The sequence below is a fragment of the Xiphophorus couchianus genome, chromosome 22 (assembly GCF_001444195.1).
Source record: "Xiphophorus couchianus chromosome 22, X_couchianus-1.0, whole genome shotgun sequence".
NCBI lineage: Eukaryota > Metazoa > Chordata > Actinopteri > Cyprinodontiformes > Poeciliidae > Xiphophorus > Xiphophorus couchianus.
The window spans coordinates 92,208-113,109 of record NC_040249.1 but is presented as its reverse complement, the minus strand read 5'-3'; the positions used below and the strand labels follow the sequence as shown (position 1 = coordinate 113,109).

General features: G+C 39.8%; 1 long non-coding RNA gene across 1 annotated transcript; it reads left to right on the top strand.

The window, feature by feature from the left end:
• Nucleotides 1-2,146: 2,146 nt before the first annotated feature.
• Nucleotides 2,147-17,880, top strand: LOC114137497 (uncharacterized). Its single transcript, XR_003594002.1, has 3 exons — nt 2,147-2,157; nt 11,234-11,241; nt 17,699-17,880. It is a non-coding gene; the product is annotated as an uncharacterized LOC114137497 (long non-coding RNA).
• Nucleotides 17,881-20,902: the final 3,022 nt, after the last annotated feature.

Genomic DNA, 20,902 nt, shown 5'->3' with positions numbered 1-20,902 from the left:
AAATGCAGCTGTTGCTGTATTTGTGACACATTAGTCAAATTCAGGAAGAATTTGACTAATTCCTCTTTAAAGGAAGGCTGTAAATTGGGGACTTAATGAAATGAAGGTAAAATAAGGTTCAGTCAGCTCGCTTTCTTCCAGACTGAAAGGACAAGAAAAATATTCACAGTTGTTCTTGTGTGGAAAATGGAGAATTAAGGTGAATTATAATTCCCTAAAAAATATATGCATACTGCTCAGTTAAACAAACTAGGGTTAGTGGCAAATAGAGTTACTGAAGCGAGCAGAGCTCTATAGCAGCAGTTAACAAAAAAAGCTACACGGCGAGAGAATAGGTAATATTCTCTACTTCTAGCAGAGCAGCTGAAAACAGAAGCAGCGGATTTTGATTTCAGGACTGGAGCCAGCAGAGCATCTCTGGGTTCACAACTCTGAGGAGAAACACCTGAGACCTGAGAGCAAAACGTAAACGTAGAGTCACACAGGAAAGACAAGAACATGAAACAAAGGCAGGAAGTGGAGATTTCTGCTTCAACCTGAGCATTAAGACACAGACACGCCCACCCCCACACTTCCAGGAGGATTAAGTTAGTGGCATTTGATGTATGATTAACAAATTAATCTGTGGTCCCACTCAGGATGGATTAATGAGCCATAAATAGCTGCCATTAATCTTCTACAGAACTAATGACATTAGCATCATTAAGAGGATCTGGATAGTTGGCTTCATTTGAGCTCTTAGACCACTGCCCACTTTCTGGCTCTGGGTGAGTTTAGTTAAATTACTGAGCATTTAAACGGTTAAACACAGTCATTATTCTTGAAATGACATGAATGCTAAAAAGAAAAAAAAAAGTGATTAAAGGTTTGATTCTCTGGTTAAAGTTATAATTGTTAGACTCCAAATGGCAGACTTGGACAACATTTGTACATCTTCATAAATAAACATGTCCAAAATGACATTTATTTTTTGTGCTATTTTAATCTATCTTGAAATCCATGAGCAGAATACTTTATTCTACAGATTTATTGTATTTTCCAGTCCATACATTGAACACCCAATGTGCATTTACAAGAAATAAAAATGAAAAATCTGGGTGAAGCAAAATTTTTCAATTTCTTTTGTGTGACAAACATAATAGCTACAAACTACTTACAGTTAAAGTATTTTTGACTGCAAAAATAGAAAATTTAGCTTCTCATCTTCATAAAGAGACCAAGCTTTGCATGTACTCCAAATTGTTCAAGAACACCAGCTGATTTAATTTGGGTATACCTTTTCAGGAGTTTTTGGTGATTTTGGGGGTGAGGGTTAAGGGGCTCCAGTAATAAAATGTTCTGACCCAGAGCTCAGGGAGGGTGAAGGGAGGGAAGTTGAGGGAAGGGGTTGCAACAAACAGTATACATCAAAATTGATTATCAGCATTTCCCAATTCTGGTCCTCAAGGCAAACTGACCTGCATGATTGCAATTCAGCAAAACCCCGTTAATCAGCCATCAATTGAAATCAGGTGTGCTGAATTAGGGAAAAACCTGCAGGGCAATGTGCCTTGAGGACCAGTGTTGAAAAACATTTGATGAGACCTTGGCATTTCAACCATTAGAATTCGATCACAAAACAACATTGATTCAATCACATCTTTTCAACGTTAATAAATGGGGTAGAATTGGATGATTGTTTGATGGTTTATCCACCATCGGTTGTCAACCTTAACCATAAATTCAAACTTTGTGATCATAATTCAACACTGAATTAATATCTTTTACAAACAAGCCAACGGTGAAGTGGCTGTGTTTAGGACCTCCCACTCATATAAATAGTGGGGGTGTACCGCTTCACTCCAGTAGTAAGTTGTAGATGTTTTTGTGTCAACACATCATGCACAGTCAGTAATAATTTTTATGGACAAGTAAGAAAATGTATAGAAAGGAATCACAACCCACTATCCTCAACAGTGCTTAATTTTAAACGTGATAAACTCCAGCTCAATAAAATAAAATGCTCTCACCCAGAGCTCAGAAGAGAGCTCTGGGTGGGAAAAGAGGGGAAGGTTGCGGCAAACATCATACATTGATTCCACATTGATCAGACGTTGATCAGATATCGGCATTTCATTCATTAGATTTCAACCACAAAAAAACAATATTGATTCAATGGTATTTTTTCAACATTGGTTACTTGGCTAGATCTGGATGACTGATGGTTGATCCACCGTCAATTGTCGACCGCAACCAAAAATCAATCATTCTGACTATAATTCAACGTTGAATTACCATTGTGTGCTATCTGGGTAAGTATATTATAAATATTAAATATTCTGTTTATATATTTTTATATGCTGTCTGTTATTTTCTTCAATGTTTCTTCTGTGAAAAAAAGAGAACAGGAGAGGACATGGAACTGCTGGGTAAACTGTCTTCCCTTCAAAATAAGAGCACAAAAATAAACTACTCTACTTGATGAATTCTTAACTTTAACACAGATAGCGCTTAAAAACGTATCCAGAAAAATTTATTTAGTAAATAGTATAAGTATGCTAGATGTTTTCAGCTAGCAAAATGCTAAATAAAAAATTAGCTGGGCTGTCAACGTAAGCTAACACTGCCACCAAGGTAAGCTTAGAGTTGCAACATAGATGATGTTTGGCATAGTAAACAGGGAAGTGTATGAAAAGGGAGGATCTGTTAATTAGTTTTCTCCCACTATACTTTTCTACAAACTTACTAAAATAGCACTACTGTCCACAAAAGGTGAGAGAAATATTACTACTAATAACTTCCTAAAACAATCCGTCAAAAACTGTCCCTTTAATAAACTGAGTTTAGATGGTAGAGGACAGAAAGGGTGGATGCAAAGAAAGAAAGGAAGAAAGAAAAGATGAGCGGATGTGCTCTTATACTCCTCTCAGTGTTCTGTAGACAAGTGTTTTTCAACCACTGTGCCACGACACACTAGTGTGCTGTGAGTGATAGTCAGGTGTGCCATGGAAATTATCCAGTTTTACCTAATTGGTCTAAAAAGATTTTTTGAAAATGAATTATCTGCAAATAATATGCCATTTTCAAGTATCTGTGCTGTAGTAGTGACTAGCGGCGTAATCATGTAATTTCCTTATCACTAGATGGCAATAGGTACATAGCATTGTACGTTAAAACAAGAGAATTAGTGATGCATGAATGTGACAGGTAGCGGTGAGAGCACTGTATCTAGCAAGACTGTCATGACAGTGATGGAAAATAGAATAGAATAGAATTACTTTATTCATCCCAGCAGGGAAATTATTTCGCAGTTACAGCAGCATAGAGACAAGACACACAACAACCAAGTTTCAAAGTTTTTGAAAAGAAAAAATTCTAACTCCGATCTGGTCCCTGGACAAAATTAGGACCCAGATGAAGGCCCTAGTATGAGTGGATATCAACAGAAGGCAAAAACCGTGAGCTTAAGACAGTACAGTGAGAGTTACATTTCATTTGGATTTACTTTTACCGGGAATGCAACGACACCGAATCCGTTGTGCTTGGTATGCGGTGAAAAGCTATCCAACAGTTCTATGGTACCAAGCAAGCTAAAACACTATCTCCAAACAAAACACCTTTTGCTTCAAAACAAGAAAGCAGACTATTTTGTTCTCCAGCATAAACACATGGAGAAACAGGCAACTTTTATGAGAAAAACCACAAAGGTAAATGAGAGAGCCTTTAAAGCTAGCTACCATGTAGCTGAACTTGTAGCTAAATTAAAAAGGTCCCACACTGTGGCAGAGACATGAATATTACCCACTTGTAAAGCCATTGTAAATGAGATGCTTGGACCTGAAGCGGTTTAAGAAATAGCAAAAGTCCCTGTCTCAGATAACACAATTTCCAGACATATTGATGACATGTCTGCAGACATCGAAAGTGTGGTTTTGGAAAAGATCCGTATCAGTGAGAAATTTGTGTTGCAACTTGACGAGTGTACTGATATTAGTGGACATGCTCAACTCTTGGCCAATGTGCGTTTTGTGGATGGAGACGCAATCAGAGAAAACTTCCTATGTTGCAAGGTATTGCCAGAAAGGACAACAGGAGAGGACATTTTTCGGGTCACATCAAAATATCTTGAACAAGGAGGACTTAAGTGGGAAAAGTGCACGAGTGTCTGCACTGATGGAGCTGCAGCCATGGTCGGGTGCACCAAAGGCTTTGTAAGCAGAGTGAAGGAAAGAAACCCAGATGTAATTATTACGCACTGTTTCTTACACTGTGAGGCCCTCATGGCCAAGACTTTACCAGCAGACGTAGCGCCTTTGTTGAATGATGTTGTGTAGATGGTAAACTTTGTAATTAATTACGACCTAGGTCATGCCTTCACAAAGTCAAGGTCAAGGTCGTACCTACATATTTGCATCTTTGTGTGAGGAAATGGGAGCAGAGCATAAGACCTTGCTGTTTCATAAGGAGGTCCGATAGTTATCACGCGACAAGGTACTGTCCCGTGTGTATGAGCTGTGGGAGGAACTCGGAATGAATCTGACAAATGAGCGGTCCGATTACGCAAAGCTGCTTGCAAGTGATGAGTGGTGTGCAAGGCTGGCATACTTGGCGGATATTTTTCATCATCTGAATGAACTGAACACACGACTGCAAGGCCGAAATGAAAACCTGCTCACAAGTACGGATAAAATAAAAGGATTCCGCTCAAGGTGCACCTCTGGCAACAACATGTGGAAAGTGGCAACCTTGAAATGTTCCCACTAACCAAGAAATGGTGAAATGTTCACACTGCTGCACTGTGTGAAATAATAGATACACATTTGAAAACTCTTGAGGAGAAGATGTCTTTTTATTTCTCATCAGCTTTCATTGAATGCCTTGACTGGGTTAGGGACCCATACAGCACAGCAGTTGTTGGAAAGAACATGACTTTACAGGAGCAGGAAGAACTAACTGAACTGAGACAAAATCGTGGTTGGGCTTTGCTGATCTACCTTTGGACAGTTTTTGGTTGACTGCTGCCAAGGAGTTTCCTGTTCTGGCAAACAAAGCTATTTTGACATTGCTCCCATTTTCCACAACATATCTCTGTGAAGTGAGCTTCTCAAGCCTGGCTACTATAAAAACAAAAACAGAGAGAGACTGAGAACTTTTGAGGAAGAGCTTTGTGTGTGTCTTTCTTCAATTCCTGCCAGGAAATCAGCTCTGTGTTAATCCAAACATGCACAGGTTTCACACTAAGTGAGTAAAATATACAGATATACAGATATTGACATTTTGTACATGCAACTCTTCATATTGTAACAGTGAAATCTTTCCCAAATATTATTGCTTCTCTCAGAATAAGAATTATTTTCTGTATTCTGGCTAACAGAATGCTTGTGGACAGAATTAGTCCACAATTCTGTCCACAAGCATTTTGTAGAAAACACTGAAGTTTTCTACAACCTCTTTAAATTTAAGACCACATTGTTGTGCCATTGTTCAGATGTGCTTCTGAAGTGGACATGTGAATGCAATTTGAAATAAGAAATATAAAATATGATAAAAAAAAATACAGTTTTGTGTTTATTTGATTCCTATTCAAGACACTTTGATAAGAATGACTATATATTCAATATAGGTGGCTATAGAGTATCATTTGTTTACACTTTTGGTCGGTTGTGTGCCTCGTGATTTTTTCAATGAAACAATGTACTTCGGCTCAAAAAAGGTTGAAAAACACCGCTGTAGACAAACATGACAAGTACACAGGAAACAAATTCTTCCACATGTCCAATCACTCTCACCTCCCATGTTTCCAGTGAAAATTCAGGACGAGTTCCAGCTGTGACAACATGAGCCGCTGAAAAAATACAGCAACCGCAAAAATACAACTGAACTTCAACAGTGAGGTTAAAGGTCAGCTACATCCATTATTTTCATGTATGGTTCTGCATCAGTAATTTAAAAAAATACAACAGTGAGGTCAATAGTTACTCGTGTGAAGGAAAAATTTAGTAACAAAGTTTAAATAAATTTGAATGTACACTTTATGTTTCTATTAAAGGTTTGCACTCAGTTGCAGCTCAACAGGACATATGCTCTTCTGACCCTCCTCAAATAAGTGAAGAACATGGTGTTCAGCAGTTAGAAATGTGGGACATGGCTAAGGTGATAAGCCTAGTTTGTAGAAGTTCAGTTACTAGTATCTGTTTAGCCATCAGCAGAGAGGCCTTTTTGGAGTAACGCCTAAAGTTGAGCTGTGAATGCGTATGAAACCCTGCTCAACTGAAACTTACAGATAAGTAACGTATAGATTTTTACCCGACACTTGAGCCAGGGGGTGTGACTAAGTAATGTATCCTATGTAAATGAGAGGACGTTCAGCCCCAAGTCAGAACTCATCCGATTCTCACTGAGATGTGAGCTTTGTATGTTTTCTCCATTTGCAAATGTTAATTAAAGCTGACGTTTGGTCTCGAATTTTGTGCAACTTAAAACTGGTCTTGGACTTACTTTATTGTCATTCCACAAAGACACAACAGTCAATTTGGCAATGAAATGTTGCTTGCTTACCAGAGTACTGTACACAGATAAAGTACTGAAAAACTATAAGTGTGACTATGAATACATACATGTATTGTATGTGCAAGTGTTACTGGTGCAGATTAAAAATAAAAATAAAAATCTAAATATACATGAGACACTAATAAAAACAATATTTAACTGTAAAGACAGTCAGAAAAGAAATTTAGAATAGAACAGAATAGAAGTACTTTATTCATCCCAGCAGGGAAATTACTTCGCAGTTACAGCATAGAGACAAGACAAGAGACAAGACACAATAACAACGTCCGGGTGTTGAGTCTGGAGTTTGGCTGCGGTAGAGCTGATGACGTCACAGGCCACCGCTGCATCAGCCGATGGGGGAATGTAAACAGTGATCAAAATGGCGGACGTAAACTCCCTCGGCAAATAATACGGCCGCATTCCCACAGCCAGAAGTTCAATGTCCGGGCTACAATCTGTTCCTTCACGTTAACATGACCGGGATTACACCACCTCTCACTCACATAAAGTGCAATCCCGCCGCCCCTCTTCTTCTGACTCTTGGAAAGGAAAATCCAGCGACCTCCACGCTGCAGTCCGGAATAAGCGAGTGCAGCCAGGTTTCCATGAAGCAGAAGATACTGCACTCCATGTACTCCTTCTGGGTCCTACACGCTGGTTTGTGCCGTCTCCTCTTCTCCCTCCGTTTAACTCAAGACCTGCAGCCCCGTCGTCCCCTCCGCAACCCCTCTGGGACCACAGGCCTGCCCCCGGGCAGCAGCAGAGGCCCACACAGCGCAATCAGCCGCGAGCAAACAATACCGCCACTCCGTTCGGCGAGGCTCTCCGCAACAAAGAGCAGAAAAAGCAGCAGAAGAGCGCGGAGAACAGCGACAGAACCACATCCAGCCACCGCGGAAAGCCCAACCGACGATCCATGGGTTCTTTAAGCACGGATCCTTAATCGGTTACAGCAATATACACAGATTAACACACACGACGGGAGCTGCGTCTGCAAGCAGCCAGCTGTGCCGGCGCCATCTTGAAAAAAAAAATAATAATAATAAAATTATTTTGAGACAATCTGAATGGTGCAGCATTAATGGTGTCTTCAGTGGGTTTACATGATTTTAATGCTGGGATAAAAATAGCTCATAAAGGAAATCCTACCTTACAATATGACTGACTTACGATACTTGCTTAGCTTTTCTTAGATTGTAACCAAAACCTGAAAAAAGAAAAGCCAAATAATCTGAACTTTCTTCACTTTTAACATCAGGACTCTCACCACTTCAAGCTGCAGAAAACAAAATATATAGATAAAGTTAGGTTTAGTGAGCCACTGTGGTGTGTGTGGGCGTGTGAGTGTGGGTGCATTGAAGGTCTGAAGGTCTCATTATAAATTACCTCTAATCAGTAGAAATAGCAACACAGTTCAATGTTTAGTCTGCACACATACTTATGGTTCAACACTCCTCCATGTTTTATGTTTCACATGATCATTACATTTTACAGCACAACATTGGTGTGTGTGTGTGTTGGGGTCTCTGAGCCCCAGGGTTGCAGAGAGGCTTTGCGTTCAGCCGGTGAGATCACAGGAGACATGTGAACAGCCGCATGTTTAAAGGATAGAGGTTTCTATCCGCTGGGTCCTGATAGAAATCTCGCCTGGTTCTGTCAAACTCACAGTATGAAGGTGTCACGCTCAGAACAGACAGCTCTTTCTTTTCAGGTTCAGTCCTGCTGAGTTTTTTTCTGTCAGTTCTTACACCTTGCACACAGTTTTTGACTTCACGTCGTCGGCTTAACGAGAGACAACGGGGATTGTTTTCTCCCCTTCAGAAGACATTATCTGCTGCTGTTCAATATTAAGACTGAGTTTAAGAGAAAAGCAATAAACATCATAGCAGAGCTTGAGAGTCTGTTGAGGGTTAAGCATCAGCACATACATGGGTTTACAGTTTGCCTGCTGTCAGTCCTGACATCACATCAGAGTTCTCCACCTGGAAATGATCTCCAGATGTCAAAGAGCCTTAAATCCAGGCAGCATCTGAGCTGGACCGTGACACATTAACATGAAAGGAACAAAAACTCCACAAGAACGGTTCTACACAACCACGACATATAACTATGTCGTTTTATGAAGTTAGATTTTTCTACAGAAACACTGTAAATGGATTTGTTTCAATTGTTCAAAGCTTTTTGTGGTGATTTCAATGCCTTTTTTCAACACCTGGGTACCAGATTTCTCCCACGTGTACAAAAACAACATTAGATGCATTTTGTCAGCAGAAGTGAAACATTAACTTTGTTAATATCAGAAATTCAAGACAGATTATGACACATGACCTCAAGAACAACTTTAAGTTCAGTCTAAACGTATTCACCATATAGTTTTGCTGGTACAAATGAGACTATTGTCATGTTTCGTGTTAAACTGTTTTATGCAGGTGTCTGGTTTTAATCAACCATTGTTTCTAATCAAGTAGCACTGCTGTACGCAGCCACAAGCCACAGCTGCTGGAGTCTGAAACAGGAATCCACATGGACTACACCATTTTCATGGTAATCCAATTCTTCAATTTTAGCTATTTAGTTTACCAAGCTGGTGAAGCATCAAATACAAACTGTAGGATATTAGTGGTAAAACTTTCCGTAGTTATTTTTGTGCGAAATTTGGCCTTGATTCTTCATTTGTTTTGTTCCTAATAAATATCATCTTTAGTTTTGATTGGAGTTCTGTTTTATTTTCAATTTTGTTTTCGTTCTGAGTTATCTTTTATGTTTTTTTAGAACTGAAGACTCCTTCTTAATTTCCTCCACTTGTTGCTGCTCAAATAAGCAAATAAATAAAAACTTGACTACAGCTTTTAACTGCATTGATGGAACACAATGAAACAAGATATTTTGCTGAAAATAAAATCTTTCCGTCAAAGACGTTGATATTAGGCAAAACGTGAATTTAAATCTAAAACTCTTGGAGATTCCCTCAAGCTACTTCTTATATTTGCTTAATATGTGCAGGGCTGGGCTGCACAGTGGCGCAGTTGGTAGCACTGTTGCCTTGCAGCAAGAAGGTCCTGGGTTCGATTCCCGGCCGGGGTCTTTCTGCATGGAGTTTGCATGTTCTCCCTGTGCATGCGTGGGTTCTCTCCGGGTACTCCGGCTTCCTCCCACAGTCCAAAAACATGACTGTCAGGTCAATTGGTTTCTCTAAATTCTCCCTAGGTGTGAGTGTGTGTGTGCATGGTTGTTTGTCCTGTATGTCTCTGTGTTGCCCTGCGACAGACTGGCGACCTGTCCAGGGTGTACCCCGCCTCTCGCCCGGAACGTAGCTGGAGATGGGCACCAGCAACCCTCCCGACCCCATTAGGGACAAGGGTGAACAGAAAATGGATGGATGGATGGATGGATGGATGTGCAGGGCTTATTGCAGGGCGTTTCCAGTGTTTATTGGCTGAGGCGTAGCTTTCTCAGCCTGAACAGGTCAGTAATCAATCACAAAGAAACAGAAACACAATCAACCAGGGACACAGCCATTCCTTAGGGACATTTGTAGTTAGTGATTACATTAGTATGCAGGTTTTAGGGCTGTGGGGGAAGCTGGAGTCCCCAGAGAAAACCCAGATCTCCTGGTGCAGAAAGCTGCTGATGCAATCTGATTCACTGCATTTCATCTGGCAGCTCAGTGTGAGGATTTGGTTTTCTGTGTGTCCTTTTAGTTCCTGTGTTGTCTTGTCTTCCCCTGATTGCTCCCAGCTGTGTCCCGTGTTCCCTGATTACCTCTTGTGTATTTAATCCCACCTGTGTTCCCTGTTCCTTGTCGGATTTTTGTCTCAACTGTCTTGTTGTCTTGCGTTGTGTTATCTACCAGTGCTACCAGCATTTGTGTTCCTTGCCTTATGCTCACCTGTGCTGCCTGGATTTCATTGTGTCTTTGTTGCTCATCATTAAAACTACAATTATTCATCATAACTTGGGTCCACCGCGTCTACCTCACCACCTAAACCTACAATACATGACATTCAGCCTGGGAGTTCAGAGTAACTAATACTGGAGGACAATCCACAGCACAATGTTTCCATCTGCAGACCTCATTTTTGTCACTTTTGTTTTTTAAAGGGAACTACGACTAGTTATAAAAATAGGCCTTATTTGGGAAATATTTATCTTAGATGTAAAAGCAATACAGTAATAATGCTGTAGGTTATTTAGTTTTTATAAATTTTAATAAAATATTTTCACAGGAACGTCACCATGTCGATTACACTGCAATGCATTCTGAGTAAATGATGTGTAATGGTCCAACTGCCTGGCTCCTCCAGCCAAAACAATGATGAGTAACGTTATTAAGCCTTTTCAAATAGTAGAAATCAGAAGAGGTGATGATGAGGAGGAGGACCAAATGGAGGAAGAAGACAGAGTTGGCAGTAGCAGCTGGTGTTTTGCTGCTAACTTCAGCTTTGTTAATGAAACAATGAATGACACCTACCTCTGATCGGACTGTGTGATCCGGTAAGTACTTCTGTAGCTCTGTGTCCAGTTAGGCAACAGCGGTTTAGGATAAGAACTTCGTTCGGTGTTGGTACTGGCTTCACAGTGCCATTGTTCTATCAGTGCTACTTCGTCAGATTTTCCTACCGTAGCACGGATAGATAGCTAAGTCTGTCAGTGCTACGCATCCAAAACTGCTACCATCATGTTTACAAACAGAGAACTATAGCAGGTTGTGTTAATGTTAAATATTTTGGATAACATTATTTGAGTGACGGGACTGAAGTGGAAGCTTAGGAGTTATGCTTAGCTTAGCACTGGAACAATTTATATCCATGATGAAACCACAAGAAGATCACTTCCTTCATCTGAATATTATACTCGTTTAAAATGAAAAGCTGTAGATGTATGCACTAATCCTTTTACTAGAATATTCTATCTGCTAAAAATATTTTAAATACAAAGGTGTTTGTAAGAATAAAACAGTATCAGACAGGGGAAACACATTTTTATTGGAATTAAATTAAAGACATGGGTCCGGTTGGATCGGTGATGTCAGTATTGCAGGCAGTATAGCTCCTGTTAGCATCTCAAACAGGGTCCAGCTCTGGCTGGACCCTGTTTGAGATGCTATTTTATTTATTTTTAGCTCCTTAAACGTTTATTTTTAGCTCCTTAAGGTGACAATCACCTGTTAGAGCCTTCCTTAGTTTTGCTGGTACAAATGAGAGTTCTGGAGAAATGTCCAGGACCAGATTAGGTCCTTCGGAAGTTGTGTTCCACTCTGGCTTGTGCACTGCACTCTCCTTTCTTTCATGTGGGAAATAATCCAGACTTGCCTCAATCTTTATTTTTTTCATCACAACGATAGTGACACAGTGTGGCATTATCTAACTTACACCAGTCAAATGCAACATGATAAACATCTACTCAGGAAAAGTTAGCTTTCCTGTGTTATGTCTGTAGACTCCAGTACAAAATGAACCAAAACGCTTCATCAACCAATCTGTGAATAAATGGCAACCTCCATTTATGAAAAATATAACAAAAGATGTTAAATTTTGAAGTAATTATGAGTTTTGGCATATCACAAACAGAAATTTATTTTTAGGTAATAGGAAAATTGCAACATACTTAGGCCAACATCTCCAACTAGTCCTTGATCCTTTTAACAATCTTCTTCTAATATTTTACCAAGTTGGCCAAATCTCCCACAGCAAACATTAACCCCCCTGCAGTCATTTGGACCCTACAGGCTTTTCAGTCTGAGCATGATCCAGCAGGGTCACTTTTATGAGGTTTTGTGTGTGTGTTGGAAGTATTTTATATTTTATTATCATTTATTTGCTTTACCTTTATTTCATATTATTATCCATTTTATTTACCTTTGCATTTACATTTTAATGATGTGTTTTGAGTGTTTTGAAGTGTTTGCACAACAGCATGGAGATTAAATGAAAAGAAATAGGAGAGAATGTTGCAAATAAAAATAAAAAATAAAAATCCATCCATCCATCCATCCATCCATCCATCCATCCATCTTCTTCCGCTTATCCGAGGTCGGGTCGCGGGGGTAGCAGCTTCAGAAGGGAGGCCCAGACTTCCCTCTCCCCGGCCACTTCTTCTAGCTCTTCCGGGGGAATCCCGAGGCGTTCCCAGGCCAGCCGAGAGACATAGTCTCTCCAGCGTGTCCTGGGTCTTCCCCGGGGCCTCCTCCCGGTGGGACGTGCCCGGAACACCTCTGCCACCTTATCGTGGTGGAGGGGTTTGAGTGTCCCAATGATCCTAGGAGCTATGCTGTCTGGGGCTTCATGCCCCTGGTAGGGTCACCCAAGGCAGACAGGTCCTAGGTGAGGGACCAGACAAAGAGCAGCCCAAAGACCCCAATGATGAAGGAAAACCTTGGACGTGGTGTTCCCTCGCCCGGACGCGGGTCACCGGGGCCCCACTCTGGAGCCAGGCCTGGAGGGGGGGCACGATGGCGAGCATCTGGTGGCCGGGCTTTTACCCATGGAGCCCGGCCGGGCTTAGCCCGAAGAGGAAACATGGGCCCCCCCTCCCATGGGCCCACCACCCGTGGGAGGGGCCAAAGGGGTCGGGTGCAGTGTGGGATGGGTGGCAGCAGAGGGAGGGGACCCTGGCGGTCCGATCCTCGGTTGCAGAAACTGGCTCGAAAAATAAAAATAAGCAGAAAAAACAGGTTTGTTAAGATCGGACAACAAAGTGCAATTAAGACATATTCTATAAGAATGTTAAGATGAAAAGAACAATGAGACTCCAGCAAAAGAGCTGGAACCATAGAAACCCAGACAACAGCTCAGCAGGAAAGAACAGGCAGCTGTAATGCAAATCATTCTCTCTCCCATCATTTAAAGTACCTCCTGACAAAATATCCGAATACAAGTTACAATTTTAGTAGTGGAACAACAAAAGGTACCCCAAAAAGGTTTTTAAATTAAAATTAGATGAAACTAAAACATATCTCATGATACAAGTGTCAAATCCTAATGAAGCAGTAGAAGAATTAGGAGTTTCTCCTGAAATCCTTATCAGCTTTCTTTCCTGCCGTAAGATCATCCCCCTCCAAGAGGTGAGAGGAAGTAAACGTTGTTTTGTGGTCTATCTGACAGTAGAGAAGTCATTATTATCGCGTAAGGCAAGATTTTGATGTAGTTTTAGTTTCTAAATTCAGAGAACAATTTTCTCAGAGTTGATTGTTTAAGTAAGCAAATGATTTATGAGTAATGAAATAATATGGAAATTTTTACATGTTTCACAACTGCAGAGAAAATAATAATTTGGTATTGTGATCTCTTGAGTAGACATCCGGAGAGGTTGACAAGCAGTGTTAAGGTGCCCAACCTGAACATTATTCAACTTAATACCTCAATTTCAATTTTGATGAGAAGAGAGCTGCTTGTTAGTTCCACGTCTCCAGCACTGGGATCAATAAAACTTAGGAATGCACTCTTTAAAAGGGTACCTTTGCCCCCTTTAGGACTGTGGGAGAGGTGGCATTTAAGTGAAAGCAACATAAAGGTGCTATTTAAACTATAAAGTGAGCTGACATGCAGCTAAGTGATGAAAACTATACAATAATAAGGGAGAAGGCATATAAAGTATATTAAGAACAACACAGAATTATGCACATACCGCCATTGAAATGAAGACTGTTTGCTTACTAACCTGTTCACATTTAGGAATTATTAAGTCAACAAAGAATGTCTTAATAGATGTTTTAACACACAATATTAGATAATTTCTCTGAGGTTATTCTGGCTACCTCTGAATCCTGGGAAGAAGCTAAAGCTTGAAGTGAATCTGTAAACATTTAAGTTCTGCAATGAGCTAACACATTATGTTATGAAATACCACCAACTATCATCATTAAAGATTATAAACGAATGATGGGGTTTAGAGATATATTATGGAATGTTTTGGGAAAATAGTCATCTTGAAGGTTTAGATCTTGCTGAAATAAATGATTCTGCTTGTTTAAAAGTTATCAATGGGAATTATTAAAACAATTCTAAGAAAAGAAAAAAGGAAAAATAAAGGAGAAAAAAAAGGGTCTCTGGACTATTTATAACTTTTGAAGATCAGCTGACACTTGAGGCTTTTTTTCCTTACTGAAGGAATTTGTTTGGAATTAAATTAAATATCTCTAAGTGTTGAAAATTATGGACACAGCAGTGTTCGTAGATCATGAAGTATTTGTTGCTTCTAAATTTAGAGTTTAATTCTAAAAAGAAATGAATCCACATTTTATTGAAATTGGTGACATGTTTCAGCAGCAGAACATTATCAGTTGTTGCTGGATCCTAACATAAGTTTAGGATATTTCTTTACAGATGTGCAGATGTTACTTAAAATAGGACCCTGAAGGCTAGAGTTAAAAAAATTAAAACATAAAAAATGTTAACAAAACATTGGAAAATTCCTTTTTCCAATGTTAAAATTGGATAAACAATTTAAGCAAAGAAAAATGATCAGGACAGACTGAAATTTTGACTGACTACAATTCTGACTAATTGTTTTGTGTTTTGTCTGTGTCGCTTTTCATGTTGATATGAATAAGTGTGTGATTATTAAAAAAGGAGAAAAACAACAAACAAACTGTACTTCAGTACTGAGTAACTGATCAAATTATTAATATTTTGATATTAAAAAATTACATTGACAGTTGATTCTGAAATACAAATTTAAGTGAGATTTTGATATTCCAAGTTACTAGTTCCTCCAAATTGATGAAAGTAAATTAAGGTAATATTTTCTAGACTAAAGTTTAGAACCTTTTTAATCTAGGATTAATTTCAGGATGGTCATTTTTAATTAAGCAAGAAGAGATAACTGTGGCCATCTAGTGGTGTTTTACCTTGATAAATTTGGCAATATTTACAGGTAAATCTGTAACAAAGCACCCCTTTGCTAATACATCTTCTATAAGTAAAACAACTGCCAGCTAACCTAGTAGTATGTAAGTGTGTAGCACACACAACAGGTACCAATGAGGTCTTTAATGGAAATAGATTAGCTGATTCGAATGAGCAGAAGTGGCAGCATCAGCAGAAATAAAAGTGTTAGATATAGAGGAACAAACTATTATGCACAAAAAGATATTTAGAGACATACAACAGCAAAGGCCTAAATTGGAAAAATGATTGTGCATAGATAAAAGGGCAGCATTGAATTCTGTATTTAAAGTAGTAGAAATTGTGATACATTTGCATGAAATGCATCATCAGGGGGGTTATGGATTTACCTTTTATATTACTTGATTAGATTACTGGAACTTATATGACATGTTCTGATCTGTGCTAAACATAACCCGCAGTGAAACAGGGAAACTTAAGACCAAGAAGAATAAAGTTTCCAGAACCTAAATATCCTTTTCAAGTGATTCATATGGATTTCATAGAACTAAATCAAAATGAAAGAAAAATATTGGTGGTTATAATAGATGAATACTCTAAATGGATAGAGTTGTTCTTCACTAAGAGATGCTCTGACGGTGGCCAAAGCACTTTGCAAAGAGATCATTCCCAGATATGGAATACCTGAACGAATTATAATGGGGTACATTTGTTAACCAACTTGTTAAACAAAAACAACATAGGATTGATTTAAAACATCATTGTGCCGGCTACCCTCAGAGTCCTGCATTAGTGGAGAGAAACATTAGGTTCAAGAAACAGCAAAATGACACCCAGCTGGGTCCGAGATGCGGGATTATGATGATTTTGCTAATCTAGATTTTTGTTTGGTTTACACCCATTTAAAATGACTGTGAATAAAACTTACCAGTAAAAGGCCTAAAGAAAAAGTGGTGTATCTGGAAAATGTCTGGATTTGTTGAGTTATACATTAACATTATAATTAATCCAGGTCTAATTCTTTTTGAAGAAATTATATAGAATATTTTAGTTAAACAACAAGTAAGATCCAGTTTGTTCTATAAAGGTAATTTAAACTGGGATGTTAATTCACACTGATATTCACTGTTTGATTGACGTCAAATGTGATTTATCCAACTATATTGGTTTTTTTTTTACCTTTTTGTTTTATTTTTGGTTTTCTATTACAAGATCTGCTAAAAATAAAGCTGAGATAAAAGCAGAAGTAAAATGTTGATGAACAGGATAAATGAACAGGAATCTGAGGAATTACTGAATATGCTCTACATTAAAAGAAAATATTAACTTTGAACCATGTCAATAAGGTTGTGAATCAGGTGGCTACAGGGTTTCTGAGTCTTCCATTTGTTGGTGGTGTATTATAAATAAAATGTAGACAGAATGAATTACATCCACTATAATGTGCAGAATTAGAAAACTAGATAGGCGGGATATAAGGCTGTGTATGACAAGTGTTGCTGTTACCTCTGAGGGCATTCTGGAACAGAATTGCCCTTGATACACTGCTGGCTAAGAAGAGGAAAAGGTGTGTATACTGTTTGGAGAAACAGTTGCACATTTATCCCAACACAATAGTAGCTGCAGTCGGTAGCCTAATGGAGGCAAGTGAGAGGCTTTCAACCTGGAATGGGAAAAAAGAAGATCCACTCAGGAGTGGAGGGGACATGTTCGCACTCTAATTTCCTCTGTTTCTGTTTTCCATTGCAGTATTTGCTGCTGTTCTTACTTTATGTGGATGTTGTTGTATTCCATGTTTGCGTTCTTTGTTAAACAAATTGCAATTTCCCATGGAAGACCGCAGAACCCAAATGAACTCCTGTTAGGCTAACAATTGTTTTCTAACGCTAATGATGATGATGATGATGATGACACTGTGAATGAACATGAGGATTGGTACAAATATATGATAATACAGGGGGGAAATGTTGGAAGCATTTTATATTTTATTATTTATTTGCTTTACCTTTATTTTATATTATCATCCATTTTATTTACCTTTGCATTTACATTTTAATGATGTGTTTTGAAGTGTTTGCAGAAACTCTGGAAGCAGCCTGCTGAAGAGTGAAAAAGGAGGATACCAGGAACGAGACATTCCGGCACCAATTGCCCAGAGGAACTGCAAATCTATAGTCTTATCTTATGAAATATGCTTTTGAAGATTGTATGAATGAGTTGTGTTCATGTGAGTGTGCAGCTGTTATCTGTTCCCCCTCCCTTCAGGGCTGCACGCTGTCATGTAACTAGGGAGTTCCTAATTCCAATAAAAGCAAGGCAAGACTCAGTTGAAGCTTCAGAGCAAAGGCAGAAATCTGTAACTGGGTTTCAACTGTGCTCTCCCTGCAGGTAAAACTAAATTCTGACTCTTGTCTCTTCTTTGTGTCTGTGTTTAGGTAATTTAGACCTAATAGTGTGTGTGTGTGTGTGTGTGTGTGGTTTCGGGAACTGACGATCTGATGGGACACCCTTCCTATTTCCTCGCGGTCTGGCTGTGAGTTGTGCCGTGCTCCTCCTGGTGTCATGTTCCGTGTTTTTCTGTGTGTTTATGTTGAGTTTCCTGTATCTCCGAGTCTCTGTGTTATCCAGTCTCCTCTTGATCATTCCCAGGTGTGTCTCGTTTCTGTGATTACCCTTTGTGTATTTAATGCCACCTGTGTGTCTGCTTCCTCGTTGGGTCCTTGTCGTTTGTCTAAGCAGTTGTCTCAGTTGGCGTCTTGTGGCCCTCGTCTGTGTGCCCAGTGTGTCCTTGTTTACCCGGTGCTACCAGTGTCGAGCCCAAGCTTCCTCTCGGCCGTGCTGCCCGGTGTCTGGATTATATTGGACTGTGTTATTCTGGATATCTTCATTAAATCTTCTTTTCATCAAACTTTACTTGGGTCTACGGCATCTGCCTCACCATCCATCACCACATATCATGACACCTGGGTGTCACGATGAGACTGCAGGAGATTTGCTCGAGTCTCACTGTGCTTTTTCTCCAGTTGTGGAGTCCTGTGCAGTGAGTGCAAATGCAGCCACTGCTGCTGACTACTTTGCTTATTGTTCTGGAAAATTCTCTGCCTACTATTTTCTGGTCTTTCTCTGTGAGGGCTTCTCGACTCGTGGACAATACACACGATTATTCTTTTCACTTGTCTTATGGAGCGGCTCCTGTATGCATCAGTAACATTCTGTAGATTTCTTTCTTCTCCCAATCGTACCGCTCTGCAATACTTTCGTATTAACAAACCCTGACGGATCATCTAGCCTGAAACTGTCCTGCACAACTTAATATATACAACCTGAAATTAAAATATTAGTGTTTTAACTCACTTATTGTTGTTTTCATCCTAATGAGAGTGGTGGCACTGTTTGGTAAATGTGACTGGCCATCACAAAACCACATCTTCTCAGGGCGTTTTGACTTATTTACAGATTCTGATTCTAAGCTTTCCGATGTTGTCAAACACATGGAAATAAAAAAAGTTGTGATGTGTGCACTAATAACATTGTATGGCTATTTTTTACTTAGAAGTGCAATAAAAAGAAAAATAGACTTGGATTGCTTTGACAAAAGCAAACATTTTCCTTCAACCTGAAGAAAGCCTGACGTAAAAAACTTATTTTGTTTTATGTTTGAGATGCAGTTATTCAGCTCGGGAGCACTGCTGCTCGCCGTCTCTTCATGTGGCACTCATGCCGGGCAGACCTTGATTTGGTGCTGGTGGCATGCTACTTATTGTAAAAGCAAACGTTCTGCCACTTACCCTGAGAAACTGAAAAATATTCCCACAGACATAAATTCCTCCGATCATATAAAGAGTCCTGCTATTTCCAGCTTTTCTTTTCAGTGACCCGGTTTTGATCCATTTATCCATTATTATTTTTAAACACAATCACTGGTAAGCTATGTGACAGACTGGTGACCTGTACAGGGTGTACCCCACCTCTCACCCAAACCGTTCGCTGGAGATAAGCACCAGCACCTCTCCCGACCCAACTTCGGACAAGGGTGTACAGAAAATGGATGGATGGTAAGCTAGTAGCTGGTTGGGTCACACTTTGAGCTGACGTCAAGGAAAATAAACCGTTGTATACATGCAGTACTTTGCAGACCACTAGGGGGCGCCCAAAATGCAGTTATTGAATTCAAGTCAACACAACGTTCTAATATGCGTGTGTGTAGAAGGGCAGGGTTTCCTGCTGTCAGTGAAGTGTTGGGAAATCACAGAGAGCCTGTAACTTTTTCTGACTGCAGAGTCTTGTTTCTTCGGGGTGAGAAGGTTTTGTCATGTCAGACGTAAACATTCAGTGACTGCACACCTTACAGCAGGGGTCTCAAACTCCAGTCCTCGAGGGCCACAGTCCTGCAACATTTAGATGTGCCTCTGCTGCACCACACCTGAATAGAATAATTAGGTCATTAGCAAGGCTCTGGAGAATTGATCTATACAAGGAGGAGGTAATTAAGCCATTTCATTCCAGCGTTTTTTCTACCTGTGGCACATCTAAAAACTGCAGGACAGCAGCCCTTGAGGACTGGAGTTTGAGACCCCTGCCTTACAGACATGGAGCCGGCAGCTGTGGGCTCAGTGTGGGCCCGCCCGGGCACTGCTTTGACTGCACAAGTCTTGCTGATCCAGTTTATGTGAATGAGATTAGACAGAAACTGGATCAGTAACAGAAAGGATATATTGCTTCGGTTTGATCAAATTTAATAACAGAAAAAAAGGTGCACCATATGCATGCATGAACCAGCTTACCCACTCAGCAAAATGCAATTAAAGTGAGTCAGGAAACAATCCACCTTGGCTTACTTTGTCTCAGATTCCAGATTATGAATCATCACCTAATCTGATTATTATGGTGCAAAATTCCCAGCCTCCTGATAAGCAGTTTAATCTGAAACTTCACATCCACAGTCACTTCTTTAATAACTGTCTTTTTTGGACCTACTCATGTTTACAGCAGTTCTCATAATCATATAAATTCTAAAAGATACCAGATTTTGGTAACAAACAGATGACTTAATGTGACTTATATCGTATAAATCACGTTAGAGAACAACTGAAACTAGGAATATTAGGAGAAGAGATGTAAAGAGTGAAAAATGATGTAACATGATTGCAACGGTGTCCATTGAAGTCCAAAAGCGCCACATTTCCCCCACCAATTAAAAACACACATTATTTTACCAGTTCTGCAGTAAGTAGTTCAGTAGAATAGAATAGAATAGAAGTACTTTATTCATCCCAGCAAGGAAATTACTTCGCAGTTACAGCATAGAGACAAGACACAATAACAACGTCCGGGTGTTGAGTCTGGAGTTTGGCTGCGGTAGAGCTGATGACGTCACAGGCCACCGCTGCATCAGCTGATGGGGGAATGTAAACAGCGATCAAAATGGCGGACGTAAACTCCCTCGGTAAATAATACGGCCGCATTCCCACAGCCAGAAGTTCAATGTCCGGGCTACAAATCTGTTCCTTCACGTTAACATGACC